The 22,488-nt window shown below is 44.9% G+C and overlaps 1 long non-coding RNA gene across 1 annotated transcript; it reads right to left on the bottom strand.

Moving 5' to 3' along the window:
- Window positions 1-13,951: 13,951 nt before the first annotated feature.
- LOC311614587 lies at window positions 13,952-19,820 on the bottom strand. Its single transcript, XR_014793692.1, has 3 exons — window positions 19,520-19,820; window positions 17,447-17,510; window positions 13,952-14,238 (listed from the first exon to the last, which is right to left on the bottom strand). It is a non-coding gene; the product is annotated as an uncharacterized lncRNA (long non-coding RNA).
- Between the last annotated feature and the right edge of the window lie 2,668 nt (window positions 19,821-22,488).

The raw sequence follows: 22,488 nt of genomic DNA on the forward strand, positions 1-22,488 counted from the left end.
AAGGAGTGGGGGCAATGGGAAATGATGCAGGCTGCGGTTTTAAACAGAATGGTTGGGTTAGGCTCATTGAGAGGGGGAATGCAGAGACTTGAAGGAAGAACAGGGGACTAAGTGAGGGAAGACAGTTCCAGGTGGAGCAACCAGTGCAAACAAGAGATAAAAATAATTTGTATATTTTTAAATAGTTGAAAAATCAAAAGGAGAATATAGTGTGCCCCCCCCCCCAAAAAAAAAACCAAAAACGTATACACACATTTTGAATAATTATAAAGGCAATGAGCGATCAGCTGTTAAAGTCCATAAATGTTTTTTTGGTACAAATAATATAATTATATTATTTGTCATTTCATGACACATGGAAATTATATGAAATTCAAATTTCAGTGTCATAAATAAAGTGGGATTGGAACACAGGAATGCCCACTTGCTAACTGGCTGCTTTGGTGCTACTAGGGCAGAAATGAATAGTTGCAACAGAGACCATCTGGCCCACAGAGACTAACTGTATTGTTTTAGAAAAGCAGAGGGGACAGTTTCACCATTATTACCAGGTCAACACATTATCAAGCGAGACAACAAATCAGAGATACCAGAAATACAAGTTGTTCTTTGAAGATTATTTTCACAAACTGCAACACTTTTTAAAGTCCTGACAGTTTTACTAGACCCCTTTGTTTCAATTCTTCTTCAAAAGATAGTGAACAGAACAAGTTGGTAACACTTTGGAATATACACAAAGTCTCTATACTGAACAGAAAAACAAGCTTGATGTTTTAACAAATGCTATTAATTTAACATCCATTAAATCAGATCTTTTAAAAAATATATTTTTTAATTGATTTTAGAGAGGAAGGAAGAGGAAGAGAGAGATAGAAACATCAGTGATGAGAGAAAATCATTGATTGGCTGCCTCCTGCATGCCCCCGACTGGGGATTGAGCCCACAACCTTGGGCATGCGCCCTTGACTGGAATCAAACCTGGGACCCTTTAGACCAGTGTTTCCCAACCTTCTCTCATGATGAGAATCACCTGGTAGAGTTGTTAAAACACAGATTCCTGAATCCCAACTAAGAAGTGCTAAACTAGAATTTTTGGGAACATATAGGTAAAATTGTATACTTAACTAGTGCTCTAAGACAGATTTTATATACAGAGCACTAAGTTAGGTATGCAATTTTACCTATATGTTCTCAAAAATTCTAGTTTAGCACTTCTTAGTTGGGATTCAGGAATCTGTGTTTTAACAACTCCACCAGGTGATTCTCATCATGAGAGAAGGTTGGGAAACACTGCTTTAGACCACAGGCCAACGCTGAGCCAAACCAGCCAGGGCAAATCAGATCTATTTTAACAAGTGATAAATGCAAAGAGAAGCTTCAAGTCTTCTTCCTTTGAGCTTCCTGGAGAGACTACATCTCCTTCATCTCTTTCTGAGACTCTTTGTTAATTATGAAGACTTGCTTCTTCTTTGTATTCTTTTTAGGTCAGGTTTTGGAATTTTGTGATTTAAATTAAAAGTAAAAAGCAGGCCAGTAGAGCTCAATTTTAAGGGTAGAAATAGAATAGGAATTTCCTTAGCCATACCGGGAACATGAAGCATTCGCCTTCCATACTTTATCCTACATGGGAAAGCTTGCGACAATGAAAAAACAGAGAAAACAGACCCAAGAGTTTGAGAAACGTAATTCCTAAAAATGTCTTACCAGGGCCTAGATCCTGCTGTTCAGTTATGTGAGTCAGTATATTCCTATTGATGCCTGAGGCAGATTGGGCTAGGGTTCTGCCACTTAAAACTACAATAGTCCTAACATGAGGACAGATTCCAGAGAGAGTTAAAGGAAATGATCCCCATGCTGGTGGGGCTCAGCATGGAAGGGAAGGAAATGATGGCTTCAAAGTGGCCTTGGGAATGTCACACCAGAGATTTGAAGAAACAGTGGATACAGGCATAGAAACAGGAGCACTGGTAGAAATGAATCAGCTGGAGAAGCTGAAGAATCAAGTTCAGCACCTATTGAGTTTGAGGGGATGATAGATGTAGCCCATGAAGGAAATCAGAATATGTCTTTCCAAAATATGCCTTTTTGATATAAAATTTATTTTGAGCTGAAGGCAATTAAGAAGCAACAAACTCAGAAAAAGGTCCCCCATTTTTGCCTAAAGTTAGAATATAAATTCTCATTTTATTAGAGACAGTCTCTTACCATCCCAGAGATTTAATAGAAGATTCTGCAAAAAAATCTTATTTTGTTAGTTTCCTCCCATTTATTTACCGTCCCATAGTTTGTGGTCCTTGAAAGACTAAAACTGCTTTGTCCTAAATGATTCCATTTATATGAGGTACCTAGAACAATAACACTCATAGAGATAAAATTGGAATGGTGGTTGCCAGGAGCTGGGGTGAGGGGAAGAATGAAGTGTTATTGTTTAACTAGAGGCCAGTGCATGAAATTTGTGCATGGGGGGTGTCCCTCAGCCTGGCCTGCACCCTCTTCAATCTGGGACCCCTTGGGGGATGTCCAACTGCTGGTCAGACATCCCTCTCGCAATCTGAAACCACTGGCTCCTAATCGCTCTCCTTCCTGCCTGCCTGATTGCCCCTAACCACTTCTGCCTGCCAGTCTGATTTCCCCCTAACTGCTCCCCTGCTGGCCTGATTGACACTTAACTGCACCCCTGCAGGCCCGATTGCCCCCAGTTGCCCTCCCTTCCAGCCTGATGGTCCCCAACTGCCCTCCCATGTAGGCCTGGTCCCTCCCAACTGCCTTCCCCTGCAGGCCTGATTGCCCACAACTGCCCTCCCCTGACGGCCATCTTGTGGTGGCCATCTTGTGATGACGTGAGGGTGGCCATTTTGTGGCAGCCATCTTGTGATGATGTTGCACAAGGGCATGAAACTATATAGGCTTTTATTATATAGGATAGGTTGGGTACAAAGTTTCCATTCTGTAAGATGAAAAGAGTTCTGGAGATGGATGGTGGTGATGGTAGCACTACAATGTAAATGTACTTAATACCACTAAACTGTGTACTTACAAAATGGTTAATCCCTGGCTGGTGTGGCTCAGTTGGTTCAAACATTGTCCCATACACCAAAAGGTCTTAGGTTCCATTCCAGGTTGGGTCTACTCAGATTACAGGTTCGATTCCCGGTCAGTCAGTGTGTGTCTGGGAGGCAATAGATCAATGTTTCTCTCTCACATTGATGTTTCTCTCTCTCTCCCTTTCTCTCTAAAATAAGTAAAAAAAAAAACATATCCTTGAGTGAGGATTTAAAAAAAAATGATTAAGATGTTAAATTTTATGTTTTGTGTATTCTTCCACAATAAGAAAATTTTTAAAAACTGCTTTGTCCTGTCTTTTCTCTACTAAGGTATTATTCTTTCTTAAAGGTGCTATAAAAGCTGGAATTCTAAGCCTCCACTTTGTTTCTCCCACGTGATGTGTTCTGCAAGCATTCATCAACTGTTTTTATTTTGTTAATCATTTAGTAGTTTTTCTTATGGGGTCTCAGCCAAGAACTCAGAACGGTAAAAGGGAAATTACATTTCCTCTTCTATACCTGTAAACACTCCTGTAATTCAGGAATGAGCCTGGGAGACTGGTCCAATGATGCCATCGGCGGGGTCATCAGCATAAAGTTGTAGTTGAAACATACCTGAGAATGCGCTTCCTGAGAAACCAGGGGAAGTAGAGAGAGCTGATGACTGCATTTCAGGAAAACCCCGTGTTCATACTCAATCAGAGTAGGAAGAGGAGGCTTGGAAAAGGGACTTCCATGGAAAAAGTGGTTGGAAGGATAAAAAGAACAAGGGAATACACAGTGTCCCAAAAGGAAGAGAGGAGTTTAGAGAGGCAGGATTAGGGGTGGGGCAATGGAGATCCACATTTGGGGGTAGAATTCTATGAAGGGTTCCCTAAGAATTACAGAAAAGCCATCGCGGAATGTTTGAAAGCAGGTAATAATAAGGCAGAGACAATGGCCTCATAGGTTAACCAACATAGTCAAATTTAGATAATCTGCTTTACAGACCTCCCAAAGACATTTCTATTCCCTTTCCCTCTTCCCAACACCTAAGTGAGCCCTCAGGCAGATTTACGAATGGCCTGAGACACCCACAAAGACTTGCCATTTCCCCTTTTTTTAAATTTTGAAGAACTGGTCTTTCTCCAGGATGCTGGGAGTCCGGCAAGGGTTACTACTGCAGAATCCCTATCATGCTGAGAAGTCAGGTTTCTCAAAGAGCCTTTGATCGTTTGGGAAAAGGCACTGGCCTGCAGGTAGGCTCCAAATGTAAGCTTCGCTTTGGGGCCAGACTTCCCAGGGTTCCTCCCTGTAAACCACAGAATTGGAGCTCAGCCTGCAAGGTATGAGGTAGGCAGGTGACAGTGAAGTCCCTCGGGTTTGCCCTGATCCATACAGGCTCTACAATATGAGGACATCTGATTTTTTTATTTTTTAAAATTGATTTCAGAGAGGAAGGGAGAGAAAGAGAGAGAGAGAGAGAGAGAGAGAGAGAGAGAGAGAGAGAGAGAGAGAAACATCAATGATGAGAGAGACTCACTGATTAGCTGCCTCCTGCACACCCCCCTACTGGGGATCTGCAGGCCAACGCTCTATCCACTGAGCCAAACTGGTTTTGGCTGCAACTTTTAGTTAATATAGATTTTCATATTTTTTCAGTGAGATGCTGGCCCCCATTTCTCTCCTAGGCTCAGGAAAGCATGATAGTTTCCTTACACTTTTCCTTTTTTTTTTTTTCTTCAAAAATTTTAAAATAGATTTTATTGATTTTTTTATAGAGAGGTAAGGAGAGGGATAGAGAGTTAGAAACATCGATCAGCTGCCAGGTACATGCCCTTGACCAGAATCAAACCTGGGACCCTGGTGTCCACAGGCCGATGCTCTATCCACTGAGCCAAACCGGTTAGGGCTACACTTTTCCTTTCACAGAGCTCCCTAAAAAGCATTGTAAATGTGCTACTGCATGGGGTTTCATCATAGAGAGGAAACTTTCGGCTCTTTATACTTATTAACCCTTGAACACTTGGTTTCTCTTTATTTTTCCTGTTTGCTGGGTCATTCTTACATCAGCATTGGCAAATGGGAGCCACAGCAGCCTCCTGGGGATTTAGTGGCTCCTAGTCAGGGTGGGGCAGGGGCGTGAGCCCAGGACACGCAGCCTCTCCCATCCTGTCCTTTCCAGCTGTCCTCCCGCTGTCACCCTGATGGCCTTGCTGAAGCTGAGGCCTGACTTCCTGGGTCCCACTAACAGCCGTGTAGGAATAAACCATTTAGATGGCTGATGAGGGTCTGAGTTATTTCCCCCGTGAACCCAGCTTTCTGGCAGCTTTGGCCTCCCGGGTTCATGGAGTGTGTGCCTGAAGCTGCTGCGGTTTCCACACTCTTCCCTCACAGTCAGGAAGCATTTGGAATCTGGTTTTCAAAAGCAAAGTGCAGGTCTGCTGCCGAGAAGGGGCCTCTTTGAGAGCACCCCTGGGAAATAAGTCGGTCCCAGCCTGTCCGCCCCAAGCGTGGCTGGAGAAAGTGATATACAGCAGTCCAAAGCGATATACAGCAGTCCACCGTGGGAATCTCATTTCGGCTTTGAACCTCCCTTCCACGCAGGAGAGAAGCTAAATCACCGTCAATTTATACTGTGAAGTGCTGGTGTTGGTCTCTCTTTCTAGGGCCTGCATCTAAGTTGGGGGAGATGGTGGGAAACCAATCACTGTTTCACTGAGAGAGAGCTGTGGACAGGAAGCCTGGGAGGCTGGTCAACAACCTTAATTGCTCCAACCACTCACTGTTCAGGGAGACATTGTTAGCAGACGCAGCCTCCACCTCTGTTTGTCTTACGTAAATTTCTGTTATTTCCCGCCTAAGGACTATAGGTGTTTCCCACAGCCTCCATAAAAGGCATAGCAAGCCGGAGCAGTGTGTAGTCCTCCCACTAGAGGTGGGCTCCCGCCTGGCCTCGAATATTGCCAAATTAATGCTTTTCTAGTCTCTTTTCATTTGTGTGCGGCCTTCTCCAGAACCCGAACCCTGAACGTGGAACGTGAAAGGGGTTCCTACAGGAGCATCTGAAATGCCAAGGAGTGCGTGGCAGGTGTCCTCCTGGGCCCCATGGGCACCTTTCCCCCCGGGCCTGTATCATTCTGCACAGTCTTTGGTTGCTGGTGCACAAGTCCCCGCTGTGCCCGCCTCGTGCCCGCTGCCCGGAATCCAGGTCCACTCTGCTGTGCTGCCCTCAGTTGTTCGGAAAGATCTCACTGTTCCCGCACCACCCAAGTGGCAGGAACTCCATTTCCATGGCCTCTGGGACCCCTGGGACCACAGCCCTGATCCTCTGCCACAGCCTGTGAAACAGGAACTAACTCAGCCCCTTCTGCCTGCATCAAAGGTTGCAAACTGCTGGCCACATATGGCCCTCAGATGTGTTTTGCTCATCAGCCCAGCTGGCATGGCTTTGTGGTTATGCATCCACCTCTGAACCAGGAGGTCACATTTCGATTCCCGGTCAGGGCACACGCCTGGGTTGTGGGCTCGATCCCCAGTAGGAGGTACACAGGAGGCAGCTGAACAATGATTCTCTCTCATCATTGATGTTTCTCTCTCTCTTTCTCTCTCCCTCTTTCTTCCTTTCTGAAATCAATAAAAAAATGTATTTTTAAAAAGGAAAGCGTTCCCGACTCAGAGGCTTTCCAGAGCCTTGGCTGAGCCCCGTTCTTCTTCAGGACCACGTACTGTTCAACCTTAGAGACCTGAGCGCACACACACACACACACACACACACACACACACCGGCACTCAGCTGTGTCTCCACAGAGGCAGCTTCATTTGGAACAATTTCCTCCCCGCTTCCATTGTTTCCCAAGCTTTCAGGCATTGGGTTGATTAAATTCAGAGGAAGAAATAGGTCAAATCCTCTGTCCCATAAAAACTAATTACCTTCTCTGGCCTCTTGCTTCTGTCCTGTGAGGTGGAGGAGTTTGTTCCCTCCGTTTTTCTGAGCACAGTCCTCTGTTGTCCATGGCCCGGTCTATGGGGCGGGTGGCACGAGGCCCCAGGTGTCCACACCTGCTCTCAGATGCTTTCTGGTTTTCTGACAGGAAGCTCTGTCTCTGGAGGGAGAAGTGCAGGAACTTGTGAGGCATCTCATTTTGCTCAGCCATCAATACTGCAGCATGAGTATCCCTGTTTTGTCATCTTTGTTCTTCCCTCTGTCATTTGCTGACTTCAGCGATAGACACACCTCATTTTATTGCACTTCGCTTTATTGCTCTTCACAGAAGCCGCATTTTGAAGACAAAGCCCCTCTCCTAGCAAAAAGACTGATTTGCCTTATTGCGGTGGTCTGGAATGGAGCCCACAGGATGTTGGAAGTATGCCTGGACTTCATGGCTTCAGCAGTCTACCTGGCAGGGAAGCCTACTTCTGTCTGTCCAATCCCCACCTCCCTGAGAAGCTCCGATTCTGCCCTTCCTGGGCTGGCCCCGCCCTCTACTTCACAGCCTACGCATCCAAATTAAACATACCGCATTTGAAGAGAGGAATACAATTTTCCCTCTGCCCTTCTACGTTCTCAGCTGGGGCCTCTATTAGATAAAAGGTAAAAGACAGCCTGGCCGGCGTGGCTCCATGATTGAATGTCAACCTATGAACCAAGAGGTCACGGTTCGATTCCCAGTCAGGGCACATGCCCGGTTTTGGGCCTGATCCCCAGTGTGGGGTGTGCAAGAGGCATATTCTCTCTCATCATTGATGTTTCTAACTCTCTCTCTCTCTTCCTTCCTTTCTGAAATTAATTTTAAAATACATATTTAAAAAAAGAAGACAAAAGACAGATAAGCAAGAGAAAAGCAAATAGCAGTTTATGAATATGCATCGCTTATGTACCATATACATGGAAGGCATCAGGGGAAAAAATCAGTGCCTCTTTCAGAGGAAGCTTAGAATTCAGGCTGAAATACTACCTTAGCTAAAAACAAACAAACAAACAGCCCTCTGAAAAACACCAAATCATGGTGCAGGGAACAGCAGTCTCTGGGAGCTGGCCAGGAAAAGATCAATGAGAGTCAGGCTTGTTACGCAGACTCAATCCGGTGCCTTAAATGAAGAGTCTAGTGATTCAGTCACCCTTCTCTGCCAGGTACAGTGAGGGGGATTTCCTCTATAAATGTCAATTTCCCTTACAAAAGGGCAACTTCTATTCAGTTTTCAGAGCTTCTCCTGTGTCTGCTGTTTCTCAAAATAAAACTTTTGCCAAAGAGGCATGCTCAGGGTGGCTTATTTCCACGGTAAACCCACTTGTTCTCTTGCATTTTCCATCTCAGCTAATTAATCACCTACTGTATCGGCCAAGCCAGAAAACGGCTTCCTCATCCCCAGCGTCACTGTCACCAAGAGACAGTAGTTCCACCTCTTCACCGTGAATCTTTCCCCCTTTCCATCCTCTAAGACAGCGTTTTTCAACCGCTGTTCCGCGGCACACTAGTGTGCCGCGAGATGTTGCCTGGTGTGCCGTAGGTGCAGACAAGACAAGAATTTTATAATTTTTCACTATTTTGTTTACTTAATATTTCATAATAAAGTAATTATAAAATACTTTCTTTGTGTTTATTTGATTCCTATTCAAGAGAATTACTTTATATATAGTCAATATAGGCACAGAGTTAAATTTTTTAACATTTTCTAATGGTGGTGTGCCTCGTGATTTTTTTCATGAAACAAGTGTGCCTTTGCCCAAAAAAGGTTGAAAAACACTGCTCTAAGACACTCTCTCAGGGAAGGTCTCTCCATCGATTATTTCAGCAATAGTTTCCCAGCTGGTTAGTCCTTTTTTGCACCCACCCACTCACCACACTGCAGCTGGAGTGGAATGCCAGATAACAAGTCATTAGCACAGTGGTCGGCAAACTCATTAGTCAACAGAGCCAAATATCAACAGTACGATTGGATTTTCTTTTGAGAGCCAAATTTTTTAAACCTAAACTTCTTCTAACACCACTTCTTCAAAATAGACTCGCCCAGGCCGAGACATTTTGTGGAAGAGCCACACTCAAGGGGCCAAAGAGCCGCATGTGGCTCGAAAGCCGCAGTTTGCCTACCATACAGCATTAACACATTTAGTACTTTGCTATTAAAACTTTTCCAGGGGCTAAGACCTCCTAGATAAAGTTCAACACCTTTGCAAGCAAGGCCCTTGAGCACCTGGCCTCAAACTTCATTTCCTATGTTTTCCCAAAACACACTGGATTCCAGCCACATAGAATCACTTGCCACCCCCCAGGACACCCCGGGAGCTTTTGGGGCATCTGGGCCTGGGAAGCCTCCTTTCTTAGACTGGAGAGTTCCCATCATGCCTTGAATCCCTGACGTCTCCCCTGGCCACGGTCCTCTGTGCATCCCCGTCGTTCCCATTCCTCTTGGTCCCCTCAGGTCCAAGGCAGACACTTAAGTCAAACCCGCACTGCTGTAGTCTGCGCACATCAACCCTTTTCCTGTTAGGTGTGGGGGAGGGAAACATTTCTCTTGACCCCCATAGGATTCCAGGCTAGATCGGAAAAGTAAACTGACAAAGGCAGACGAAGAGGAGAAATTTTGTAGAATTTTTACATGCACCTGGCATCTTCACAAGAAAAGGAAGACTTAAAGAAGTAACCAGCTGAAACTGGTTTGGCTCAGTGGTAGAGCGTCGGTTTGCGGACTGAAGGGTCCCGGGTTCGATTCCGGTCAAGGGCATGTACCTTGGTTGCGGGCACATCCCCAGTAGGGGGCATGCAAGAGGCATGTTTCTAACTCTCTATTCCTCTCTCTTCCTCTCTGTAAAACATCAATTAAAAAAAAAAAAAGTGACAGAGCAGGAAGCTTTTGCAGGCATGCTTCGGAGAGACTGCGGGTTTGGTTCCAGACCGTTGTGGTAAAGTGTAAAGTGAATATTGCAATGAAGTGAGTCATAATCTTTTTACTGGTGGCACGTCCTGACTTCAACTTGTAAAAAAATGCAACACTGAGAAGTGCAATAGAATTAAGAAAACAAAACGGTCTCGGCTAGGGTCCTCCAACTAGGGCTAGGCCTTTGTCCTCTTCCTAAACTAGGAAGATAAGGGTTAATTTAACAAGGTTTGGCAGAATCCCCTGGTGCCCTCTCTCGGCTGATTAAGAGTCGGTCTCCAGCACATGGAAAATTTATTTCTTGCCTTTAAGCAGAAAAGGGGAAGCTTTGTCTGCATTTATTGCTTCTTAATTGCCTTCAGCTCAAGATAATTTCCATGCCAAAGTGCTGTGGTAGATGGACTTGAGCAGAGCAAGGACGGTGGGCCAGGTACAGAAGGTCATCAGCAGGGAAGCCGCCAGGTGGGTAACAATGGACAATCAATTCTTGGAACATCACCCCCAGGGTGACTTTTCTTCCCCTAGCACCAAGGTCGGCAAACTGCGGCTCGCGAGCCACGTGCGGCTCTCTAGGCGAGGTTTTCTGCTCTGTTGACCAATGAGTCTGCCGACCACTGCCCTAGCATATGGCTATCAGGCAGTTTGGACCCCCAGATGTTTCCTCCCTAGAGATAGCATCTAGGCCTCCGTTGTATTTCAGCTCCAGGCCCAGATAAGCAACAACCAGCCATGGCTGACATCAGGACCAGCTTCATTGAATAATGACCTCCTGCCCAGGTGCCTGCCAATCCACCAGTGGAGACCCCAACCCTGAAATGACCCACCTGGAAAACTGCCGAATGTTCTGTTAAGGTCTTTCCCTGGGACCTCCCCCAAAGTCTCTGCCCTTAAAACCCTTAGGATGGAGGACCAAGTGTCTCTCCCTTTCGGGAGCAAGCCCTCCTTTCCCCCGTCCCTCCAGCATGTTACCATTGGCTTCCTCACTCCCAATCTCTAAGGGCCCTTCCTTTACCTCTAGAACTTGTTGGCTAAGCCCATTTCTTTTAGGAATTACTTTTTCCTATTTCTGTAACTTACCCAATAAATGTTCTCTTACAGTTTGGGCCTTGCTTTGAATTCTTTCCTAGCCAGAACCCAAATACCAAGGTCGCTGAACCCAGGTCCGATCTGACCCCATAGGGCAGACACCTGGTGCCATTCCCACAGCCTACAACAAAAGAGGCATACAAATTTGGGGTGACAAATTCTGGTTTCCTTCACAGGCTACCTTGTAGCCACAAAGTCCCCCACACCCAAACATGAAAGGTGTAGACACAGTTCCATTCACCCCGACAAATCTGGAAGCCCACAACAGGCCCAACATTTCATCTCAGTCTCTAGGGCATTAGCTATGCCCACATCCCATCCATACTGAGCCTCTCAGACCACAATAACCATTTTTTAAGAGGCTGAGAATCAAAACCCTCTATCTCCTCACCCCCACAGTTTACTGTGTACATAAACATATCCAAACTATTTCACCACTCTCATTAGAATAACTTCACAAGTTCAGGGACTCTTACCCTGGAAAAGCAAACTTGAAAATCTTTATTTCATTGTAGAAATTTCTAGAAAGTCTCATCAAGTTATCACTTGGCAGTTGACATTCCTAGATTCCGCTTACTTGTGTCCACCAACCCTAAACAGCTACATCCTGATCCTTACCAATCCTAATCCCTCTTCCAACATGAAAAGATCTGCTGTAAACCAGACCTCAAACTCTTGTTAAATTACACCTTGCCCTTCCCTTATGTAGACTCAGACTTCCTTACAGTGGTAAGCAATACATTCAGTTTTGCCTTACTAACAGGTGGCTTAGCCAGCTAGCATTCAACAAGGCTTTGTGATCCCTAGACCTCTCCTGACTAAGGAAGATTGTTATTTTGCATTCAAAGGGAGTTTTGTTCTCTCACCAACTTAGCCATTGAAGAAGTTCTGTATCTTCAGATGCTGATAATGTGCACTGCGAAAAGCTTGACCAGGCATGGAGATAATACTTGCTTGGCTCTAGATCAAAATTGCCTTTGTCCTCTTCTGCAGATGTAAACACGCTGAGGTGGTGCCTTCTGAGAAGTGACCAGCAGAGGGTGCTCTCGAGAAAGAATAATTATTCAGATGCTTCTTCCTTGTCAGGGACTGGAAAATTCCCACACAGGAGGAACCACTTAATTTTAATTATTGTAATTAATGGTAAAGGCAAGCGGAGCTTCCACAGGATGTAAACCAGAACAGCCACGGAGTGACAGAGGTGCCAACAGTGGGAAGCCCAGCGGAAAACCTGCCCAAAGTGGTGCTCAGAGGAGGATTTCAAGCCTCAATTTGCCTTTTTAAGGAGACTCCTGCAATCACAGGATTTCCCCCAAGTAATTCTGAAACCTGACACATTTAGGTCGTGTCATCACGAAGCCCTTCAGAACGACTTATTCTGGGGTTCCTGAGAAGTTATTCTTAACATTCGCGTAGAAAGTCACTCTAAGCCAGGAGTTGGCAATTATTTTCTGGTAATAATAGGTATTTTCACTCTTGCAAGCCACACAGTTTCTGTCACAACTTCTCATCTCTGCCCTTGTAGCTTGAAATCAAGCTCAGGAAATATAAAACGAATAGGTGTGGCTGTAGTCGAATGAAACTTCATTTATGGACCCTGGAATTTGACTTTCCTATAATTTTCACAGGTCACAAAATATCACGTGTCTTTCTTTCCCCCCTCAACCCTTTAAAAATATAAAATTCATTTTCAGCTCCTGGGCTATACAAAACCAGTTGGATTTGGCCCATGGCCTGTGATTGGCTAACTCCTGCTTAAGAAAGATGAAGGAACCACAACATCTCTTAGAAGTCATTATTATATCTATTATTGAGCAGTGAGCTGTTAAAATTTTTTGGACTGAGTTCGGGGTTAATAAAAACTCATGATTCTCAAGAGTCAACATAATGAATGCTCTTTCTGGTGTGAATATTGACTGCAAAATGCATGCTTTGCCCGAGAAGCTCTGCTGGATCAGCACTGAACTAGGGGCAGCGTGAAAGTGGACCCAGTGAACCCAGAGTCCTCCTGAGTGAGATCTTGGGTATGTCTGGGACTTAACTTCTCTTTCCTCATCTGCAAGATGAGGAGGTAACATTAGCTATAGGATGTCAAGAACCTGAAACACACTAGGCATTACATAGATGATAGCTTTTATTACCAGAAGATTGAGATGAACCCTGAGAAATAACTCATCGGTGTATGAGAAAAGGGGTACACGCCAACTTTAGTAATGGGTTATATGGTATTTTAGTCTATCTGGGCTGCTCTTATAGAGTAGCATAGACTGGATGAATTATAAACAGCAGGAATTTATTTCTCACAGTTCTGGAGGTTGGGAAGTCCAAGATCAAGGTACCAGCAGATTTGGTGTCTAGTGAGAGGCTACTTCCTGGTGCATAAAAGATTGTCACTTTGCTGTGTCCTCACATGGTGGAAGGGATGAAGGATTTCTTTGGGCACTAATCCCATTCATGAGGGCCCCATCCTCATGATCTAATTACCTCCCAAAGTCTCCACCTCTAAATACTATCAAATTGAGGGGTAGGATTTTGACATATGCCTGTTATGGGGATACAAATGTCCTGTCTACAGCATATAGTAATAGACTGGATTGTAAGATCCTTGAGAGCAGGGTACACACCAACTTCCTGTTTTTCTGACTCACTTAGCTTATCTTGGTGTCTGTCACCTAAGAGAATCTCAATTGTAGAGAAAAACCTGTGCTTTAAGGGGAAGGTATGCATTGCTCAGAGCACATTCTTCCACGTTACCTGATCCCGATTCAGGGGGGCTCTGCGCCTTTCCTTGCCTTTGAGTGACTTTATAACTCTGTGAGGTGTAGATAACTGATACAGTGTGGAGAAGTTCTTTTGTTAAAACACACACACACACACACACACACACACACACATATATATGTATAATTTTATTTTATTGTTTAAATATTTTTATTGATTCCAGAGAGGAAGGGAGAGGGAGAGAGAGATAGCAACATCAGTGATGAGAGAATCATTGATGGCTGCCTCCTGCACACCACACATGGAATGGAGCCCACAACCCGAGTGTGTGCCCTGATGAGGAATCCAACTGTAACCTCCTGATTCATAGGTTGACACTCAACCATTGAGCCTCACTGGCCAGTGGGCATGAAGTAGTTCTTGCTTTAGTCATGCAATTCAGTTCAGTCTAATGGAGATTCCATACCTTCTCTCCCCTTTTGTGAAAGAAGCCAGTGTTGCATCCCTTTGCAAATCTATTCCATTGTTCCTGATGTAAAAAAAAGTGTCTGATTTTAGACTTTGGATTTGGACCGTTATTACATCTGCCTGGCTTCCTTATTAAAAGTGAGCTAAATAAAAATCATTGGTATGTGTTCATTTTACACCTGTAGGAGAGTCACGATTTTACTTCTGTGGAAAATTTTCTCTTAGCATGTTATTTAACTGTGAAACTGTGCTCAGGAATGCTTTCCTAGAAAACACTTGAACAGCATCCAAGATGACAACCTGAAACGCTTCTGTCTTGCCCTTTTGAGTCATCTTCCCTCACTGCCCTGTCACTAAACAGCTATGCTATTGTATTTGGAATGACACCTTTTCCCATCTGCAAAATAGGGGGTGGAACTAGAAAACTGTCTTTAAGGCAGCTGTTCTCAGACTTTATGGTCTAAAGACCTTTTCCCACTTTTAAAATTATTGAAAATGCCCACAAATTATTAAGATTTTTCGTTCATGTGGGACATATCTATTGCTATTTACCATATTAGAAATGAAAACTAAGATTTAAAAAATATGCATTTTTAAATTCACTGAAAACAACTACAACAAACCAATTACATGTTAACATAACTAACATTTTTATGAATATATTTATAAATGTATTTTCCCTAACAAAAAAATGATAGTGAGAAGAGTGGTACTGTTTTCAATGTTTGCAATTCTTTTTAATGATTGGCTTATTGGTAGGCTGTTGGATTCTCCTATGTGTGTTTGCATTCATCTGTTGTGACTTCAATATCATTTAACCTCCAAAAGCTCCTCTGTACAGTCATAAAATAAGAACATAAGAGTAGAAAAGGAAAATAACATAGTATAGTATAAAAATAGTGATCTAGCAGGGCCCCCCACCCCTAAAAATAAGGATCTCGGGGTCCCTCAAGACTTCCTGAAACACTCTGAGAACTGCTAAGTAAACCAAGATAAGCTGCAGGTGGGAGTTGTCATTTCTGGTGATGAGACGTGCCACAGCCTGTATGATTGACCATGACCTCTGGTCATTTGTTGTGATTGACCATGACTCATTCTGATCCTTTTTTTGATTGCCCATATGCCTTCTCGAGCACTCTGAACAGTAAGCTTTTCCTCCTGAGTGTGGTATGTGCGTTGTGCACGTGCAGTGGTACCTGAGCTGGGATTCTGTATGACAGGCTGGGGTGGGATATTGCATAGGGCTGGGGATAGGAAATGGGATGGGGATGGGGGAAGGAAATGAGCACCATTCTTATCTGTTCCCAGAGAAGCTCAGGGTAAGACCTCAAAGCTGCATTGGCAGGGCATTTGTCCTTAGATTCATCCTGATACCCTTCTCAAATGGAATCCTCCATTGTCACTCAGACCCCACTCTGACCTGGAGGGTCCCTGAGCTCTGAGATGACAGAGCAGGGGTTGGAACAGTTGTTGGAAAGGGAAGAAACTTTTCTTTCCCAAAGTCCTGAAGGAAAAAATATAGACCATCCCTGTTAAAATTACCCTTCTTTTCAAATATATTTTTATTGATTTCAGAGAGGAAAGGAGAGGAAGAGAGAGAAAAACATCAATGATGAGAAAGAATCATCACTTGGCAGCCCTCCTGCATGCCCCCTATTGGGATCAAGCCCAAAACTCAGGCATGTGCCCTGACCAGGAATAAAACCATGACCTCCTGGTTCATAGGTTGAAGCTCAACCACTGAGCTACACTAGCCAGGCCAAAATCACCCTTCTTGATTTTCCTTTTACTGTTTCCTAGATACCAGATGATGTACTCTGTGCAAGGTATCAGGTGACCATAGTGAACAAAAGGTAAATATTAACAAGGAGTACACTGATTTGTTCATTCCAGAGAAATGATTCAGAGGTTTGAAGTTTTAACAAACAATCTGCTTATCTATATACTAGAGGCCTGGTGCATGAAAATTGTGCACAGGTAGGATCCTTAGGCCTGACTGGCAATCAGGTCCGATTGAGGCCTTCTGACTGCTGGCCTGGGCCTCCCTTCATTCCATGCTGCCCCTTGGTGGTCAGTGCACATCATAGTGAGCAGTTGATATATATAAATATATCTATATGTGTAAAAGGCTAATAATATGCGAAGTCTCAACTCAGGAGTTTGACTGGGAGTTCGATTGTTCAGTATGACATGTGCTGACCACCAGAGGGCAGCACAGGATGAAGGAAGGCAGCTGACAGCTGGGGAAGGAAGGCTCTGGCCAGCAGCTGGAAGGCCCTTATTGGCCCTGATAGCCGGCCAGGCCTAGGGACCATACCTGTGCATAAATTTCATGCACTAGGCCTCTAGTCTATAAATAAATACAGCTTCAAAACTTTTCCTATAGCCTCCCTCTTACCTGCTTGCATTCACATTTACTATAAGATAGTAGTTAAGAGTTAAATCTTTAGAATCAAGACACAGCTAGGTATATATCCTTGATATCCCACTTAGTATCAATATAAAATTTGGGAATGGCCTGTTTAAATCTCAAATTTTTCAGTTGTAAAATGAGCTTGAATTAGCCTAAGTCTCCATTTCCTGTCCCCAGCACTGTGCAGTATCCCACCCTAGCCTGTCACACAAAATCCCAGCTCAGATACCACTGCATGCACACAGCGCGCATACCACCAGGGGAAATGCAGAGGCCAATCAAGGACTTGGGCTGGTGGTGAGAGTGATCCCAGAAAGCAGAGATATAGTAAGAAAGAAAATGAGACAGATGAAAATGAAAAGGAAAGACCAATATGGTGAGTTATTGGGCTGGCTACTATTCTGGATAATTGAGTCTCAATCCCTCCAGAGACCTTCTGAAAAAAAACACATAAAATATATTCCAGGCCGAAACCAGTTTGGCACAGTGGCTAGAGTGTCAGTCTTCGGACGGAAAGTTCCCAGGTTTGATTCCAGTCAAGGGCATGTGTCTTCGTTGAGGGCACATCCCCAGTGGGGGGTGTGCAGGAGGCAGCTGATTGATGTTTCTCTCTCATCGATGTTTCTGGCTCTCTGTCCCTCTCCCTTCCTCTCTGTGGAAAATCAATAAAATATAAAATATATATTCCAAATTATCCTCTCACGGTAGGTGCCTGAGACATTTGTCCCTCCTTGTCTGAGGATTGCCCCCGGGCACTAATTTCCCCAGGGCGAAGAATGAGCTTGTACAGAAGTCTCCACTGCGGCTGTGGCTGAAGTCAGAAGTGGGTCACCAGATGTGACATGAGACACAGTACCTGCCGGCCGGGGCCTCCCTTCATTCCATGCTATCCCTTGGTGGTCAGTGCACATCATAGTGAGCTGTCATGAGATAAATAATACCCATATTATAGAGTTATTGTGAGTATTCACTAAAGTATCTGTAAAAGGTTTAGTGTTGTGCCTGGAACATAGTTAAGTACTTAATAAATGCTCACTTTATTGTTGCTGCTACTACTGTAATTATTAGTATCATCATGATTATTACCATTGCACTTTCTTGAACGAGAGACAGGGGAACAATTTTTGGAATGATACATAACCCACAGCCTGTTTCTTCCTGTATGATTGACCATGACCTCTGGCCATTTTTTGTGATTATTATAGACTAGAGGCCTGCTGCACAAAATTTGTGCATGGGTGGGGTGGGGGGATCCCTCAGCCTGGCTTGCATCCTCTCACCGTCTGGGACCCCTTGCTCCTTACCACCTGCCTGCTTGCTGCTTCTTAGTGCTGCTGTAGAGGTAGAAGAGGCTCCCACCACTGCTGCTGTGCTTGCCAGCCGTGAGCCCAGCTTCTGGCTGAGTGGTGTGCCCACTGTGGGAGTGCACTAACCACCAGGGAAAAACTCCTGCATTAAGTGTCTGACCCCTGGTGGTCAGTGTGCATCATAGGAACTGTTGTTCTGATAATTTCACTGTAATGGTTGCTTAGACTTTTATTATATAGACTAGAGGCCAGTTGCACAAAGATTTGTGCAAGAATAGGCCTTCCTTTCCCTGGCTTTATTCCAGGCCGCCCGGGAGCCTTTGTAAGTCTTCCCTCCAGGCCACTCAGGAGCCTTACAAGTCTTCGCTCCCAGTTACCTCCAGGGAGTCTGCAAGTCTTCACTCTGGACCACAGCGCTACTCCTGTGGCTCTCTCTGTCCCCTGCTCTCCCCCTCATAGCAGGCGTCCTGCCCCACCACGCGCCTGGCTGCTCTGCACCTGCATATGCAAATTAATCCACAATCTTTGTTGGGTTAATTTTCATACTCACTCCTGATTGGCTAATGGGCATCGTAGAGGTATGGTCAATTTGCATATTTCTCTTTTATTAGTGTAGACTAGATGCCCAGTGCATGAAATTCATGCACAAGTAGTGTTCCTAGGCCTGGCCAGCAATAAGGGCAGATTGGAGTCTTCCAGCTGCCAGCCAGGGCCTTCCTTCCCTGGCTGTCAGCTATAGGCTGCCGGCTGGGGCCTTCCTTTGTTCTGTGCTGCCCCTGGTGGTCAGCACACATCATAGTGAGCAATCAAATTCCCAGTCTCCTGATCGAACTCCTGAGGGGGCAATTTGTATATATTAGCCTTATATATATATATAGATTATTATAGTACTTTTACTATTCCCGTGTGTGTGTGTGTGTGTGTGTGTGTGTGTGTATTGAAATTTGGTCATAAGGAAAAGTCATGTTTGGTCAGTTGTATGGGGTGGAAAAATGATTACTAATCATTGCTCTGGAATAGCACAGTCTAATAGAATTTCTTGCAATGATGAAAGTAATCTCGCTGTCTCATACCGTAGCCACTAGCTGCATGGGCTAATTGGGTACTTGAAATATGGCTAATGCAGCTGAGGAACTCAGTTTTTAATTTTATTCAACTCTAGTTAATTTGTGTCTCAATGTAAATAGCCACATGCAGACACAGTGGAGGACAGCTAGAGATGGTGCTCCCAGTGAGACATCACAGCAAGTGGGAAGAACCCTTTTCCTGGTACTAAGATTAAGGCAATGTGGCGAGTGATGTTTTTCATCTAGACCTAAGCCCACCAAATCTCACTCCCAGTTGGAGAGTGGTGGTATCACTGAGGCCAAGGGCTGCTGGCTGAGAAGCATAAAGTGGTGGGGACACAACGCTGGTACGCTAGGGTGGAGGGGCTTCAAGCTCCCCAAGGCTTGGCCCGTTGTTATATGCACAGAGCGACCGCTAACCATTGTGCTGGGGAGGGCTGGCCTTGCAAGCTCACACAGTCAGCTTTTACTAGTTATGCCTCTGCCTTGTCCCATGTCTCTGCAGGCAGCTGTCCTGTGCTCATAACCCATGAGCAATCACTGCTGAGTACTTACTGTGATCCCAAGCGCTGTGCCGGCCGCCATGGAAGATGAAAGAGAGGCCTGTCCAGCTGATGTCCTCCACTCCCTAGAAGATTATAGTGAGAGGCAAGCTCCTCATATAATGACCCATTACTTCCACGGCACCTTCTCCGGTTGGTTCTCCAGCGAGCTTCTCCCTGCTAATCGATAATTTACTTGTCTACTGCTCCACGAAGTCAGGGACCTCAAACACAGTCAAATGCTAAACTGTTTGAGGCTGATAACAAGGGAAACAGGAGTTAAGAGAGGAAAGAGATCGTATTCCCTGCAGTCATTCATAGACAACACAAAATTCAGACAAGGTCTAGAGAAATGGGCAAGATTTATGTTCGCGAGGAGTTGAGCAATGGCATTCCAGAGGGGTAACATCATAAGCAAAGGCATGGAGGAAGGATTATAAATGTTATACTCACAGAAGGCAAGATGGATCAGAAGAGAGTTTAGAAAACAAGATAGGATGAGGAGGGTGGGCCTCGACAGCCAGGCATTTGAGAGGAGACCCATGTTATGATAAGAGCACCATGAGCCAGAACACTCTGTTCTGTGTTTCAGCGTAGTGAAACCTGAGGTTGCATCAGCAGGTCTGGCCAGCTGTGTTCTGCACCACTTGTTTTTGCCTTTAACCTTTGATCTCTCCTCCTCTAATAGGAGCAGTTCAATTTCCTGAGAACCACCATGGGGCTGGTGTGGCACAGGGACCTTACTCCTGTGCTTAGGTTCAGGGTTAGATGGGCATGATCTTAGGAAGCATTTCACAGATAGGGCCAGGGACTTTTGCTGGAGCTGTTATCTTTCTCCTTTGATTGTTAAATCGGTGAGATGTAAGCCTAGGGCTGCTGACTCTATCCAGATGCTGCAGGGAAAGAGTATGTCTGAGAATTAAACCAGCACAGCGGAAAGCAGAGCCAAGGGATGAGAGAGACACCTGATGACATTACCTGCGCACCTGGATCCCGCTGAGCCTGAAGTCACCCCTATTTCAGAGCTCATCTGGTTATTAGCCAGTTTCAGTTAATTTCCTGCCACGTGCCACCCACAGGTCCTGATGAATGTACACAGTGGTAAGTGGGGTGGCTTAGAGGGGAGGAGATGAGAGTCAGAGCGGTCACACCAGCCGGTTGTGGCTGGAATTCAGACATGAGGCTGTGAGGGTCTCAATCAGGGGCCATGGAGGTAAAAATAATAATAATAATATCATTTTTCCCCGAAAATAAGACATCCTCTGAAAATAAGACCTACTTACAGGTTTCCTTCTGAGTGAAATATAAGGCATCCCCCTGAAAATAAGCCCCCCCCAGGCTCTGTCTCAGAATGAAAATTAATTTACCGTAAACTTTGTGAAACCTAAACTGCAAGGAGTTGTGACTTGGGTGAAGAATTCATGGGAGAAAATCACTGACAGTTGCATTGCAAATGCACTGCGAGCAGGCTACCTTAACAAGAAGTACTCATTTAAAGACAGTGCTATTGCTAAACATGAGAGATTTGGTCCACTGATTCTGAAAGAAATGGAGTCACAAGAAATTCACCAGGAAATTCAGGAATTGGATTGTTATGATGATGTTCCAGAAGATGATGACATGATTGTCATTGAATAAATGAGTAAATTCTTGATACTGTAGGATTCACAGTTTGTCTGGTTTGTGTTGACAATTACCGTACTAACGTACTGTATACAGGTAATAAATTTCCTTTATTTTCATTTAACAATAAATGTGTACCGTATTCTTCTTCATGGAAAAATAAGACATCCCCTGAAAATAAGACCTAGCGCATCTTTGGGAGCAAAAATTAATATAAGACACTGTCTTATTTTCAGGGAAACAGGGTAATAATAATAATATAAAAATAGGTGAGTCAAGAGGTGAGAAGGCACTATCTAGTCTTTCCCTCTCTTTGAAAGTTATACAGCAGTGTGTACTGATACCTCATCATCTCTTCCTTCATGAGGCCCTGTACTTGCTCTTTCATTTGGTTTTGAGGCAAGTGACTCTGACCTTCTTATCCTCATTTGGCAGCATGAAGAGGCTCAAGGGCTTGCCTCGGTCACCAGGGAGCTCTGGGTGTGATTCTGATTGTCTAGCTCATGCTGGAGGAGCTCATGTTTGCTTGCGTATGGTAGGGATTGGAGTCGCCAGGCACGATCTTCCTGTCACCTCAGTGGGAGATGCAGGCCCTCCCCCAGGCTGCTCTCATGGACACGGAGAAACCCGTGTTCTCACCGAGGAAAGGCCCGGGAGCCCGTGACCCCCTTCCTTAAAAATAAACTCTGCCTGAGTCTCCTGGTTCTAAATAGAAGAAATGTAGATTTGGGGCAGAACCGAAGGGAAAGGGATTTCCCTTGGCAAATTATCTGCAATTTGTGGATTGGAGCTGACCCAGCTCCAATTCCCACGTCATGGTGAGCGCTAAAACGCGACCAGCTTATTAAAGAACCGGAGCTGGAGGCAATCCTCCCACGGGGCTCCACAGAACAGGAGCAGGGCCGAAACCCACCAGCTTCCTCCTCAGCATCTCATGTCCAGGCGCTGCCTACATTCTCACCTGTGGTTACATGTTCCCTCCCAGGGACCACTTCTTGCGCTGTAGGAGTTAGAGCAAGCTTATTCACATGGGCTGTGTCTTCCCTTGGGCGTTACGAAGAGCTACCTAGTACATTTCACCCTTGAACAACGCAGGTTTCAACTGCAAAGATTTACGGTAGGGGTGTCGAACTCAATCAGAGAAGGGGCCAAAATCTAAAATTCAGCCTAAATCGCGGGCCGAATGATTTACTGAACAGTCATAAACTGACAATGTCATAAACTGACAGCGGAGTGCAGTGATGACAGCGCAGTGCGGGCCACATTGCAAGGCCTGGCGGGATGGATTTGGCCCGCGGGCCTTGTGATTGACACATGTGATTTACGGGGTTTCCCCCCCCCCCCAATAAATATGGACAG

Source organism: Pipistrellus hanaki (genome assembly GCF_964339955.1).
Source record: "Pipistrellus hanaki genome assembly, chromosome: 1".
NCBI lineage: Eukaryota > Metazoa > Chordata > Mammalia > Chiroptera > Vespertilionidae > Pipistrellus > Pipistrellus hanaki.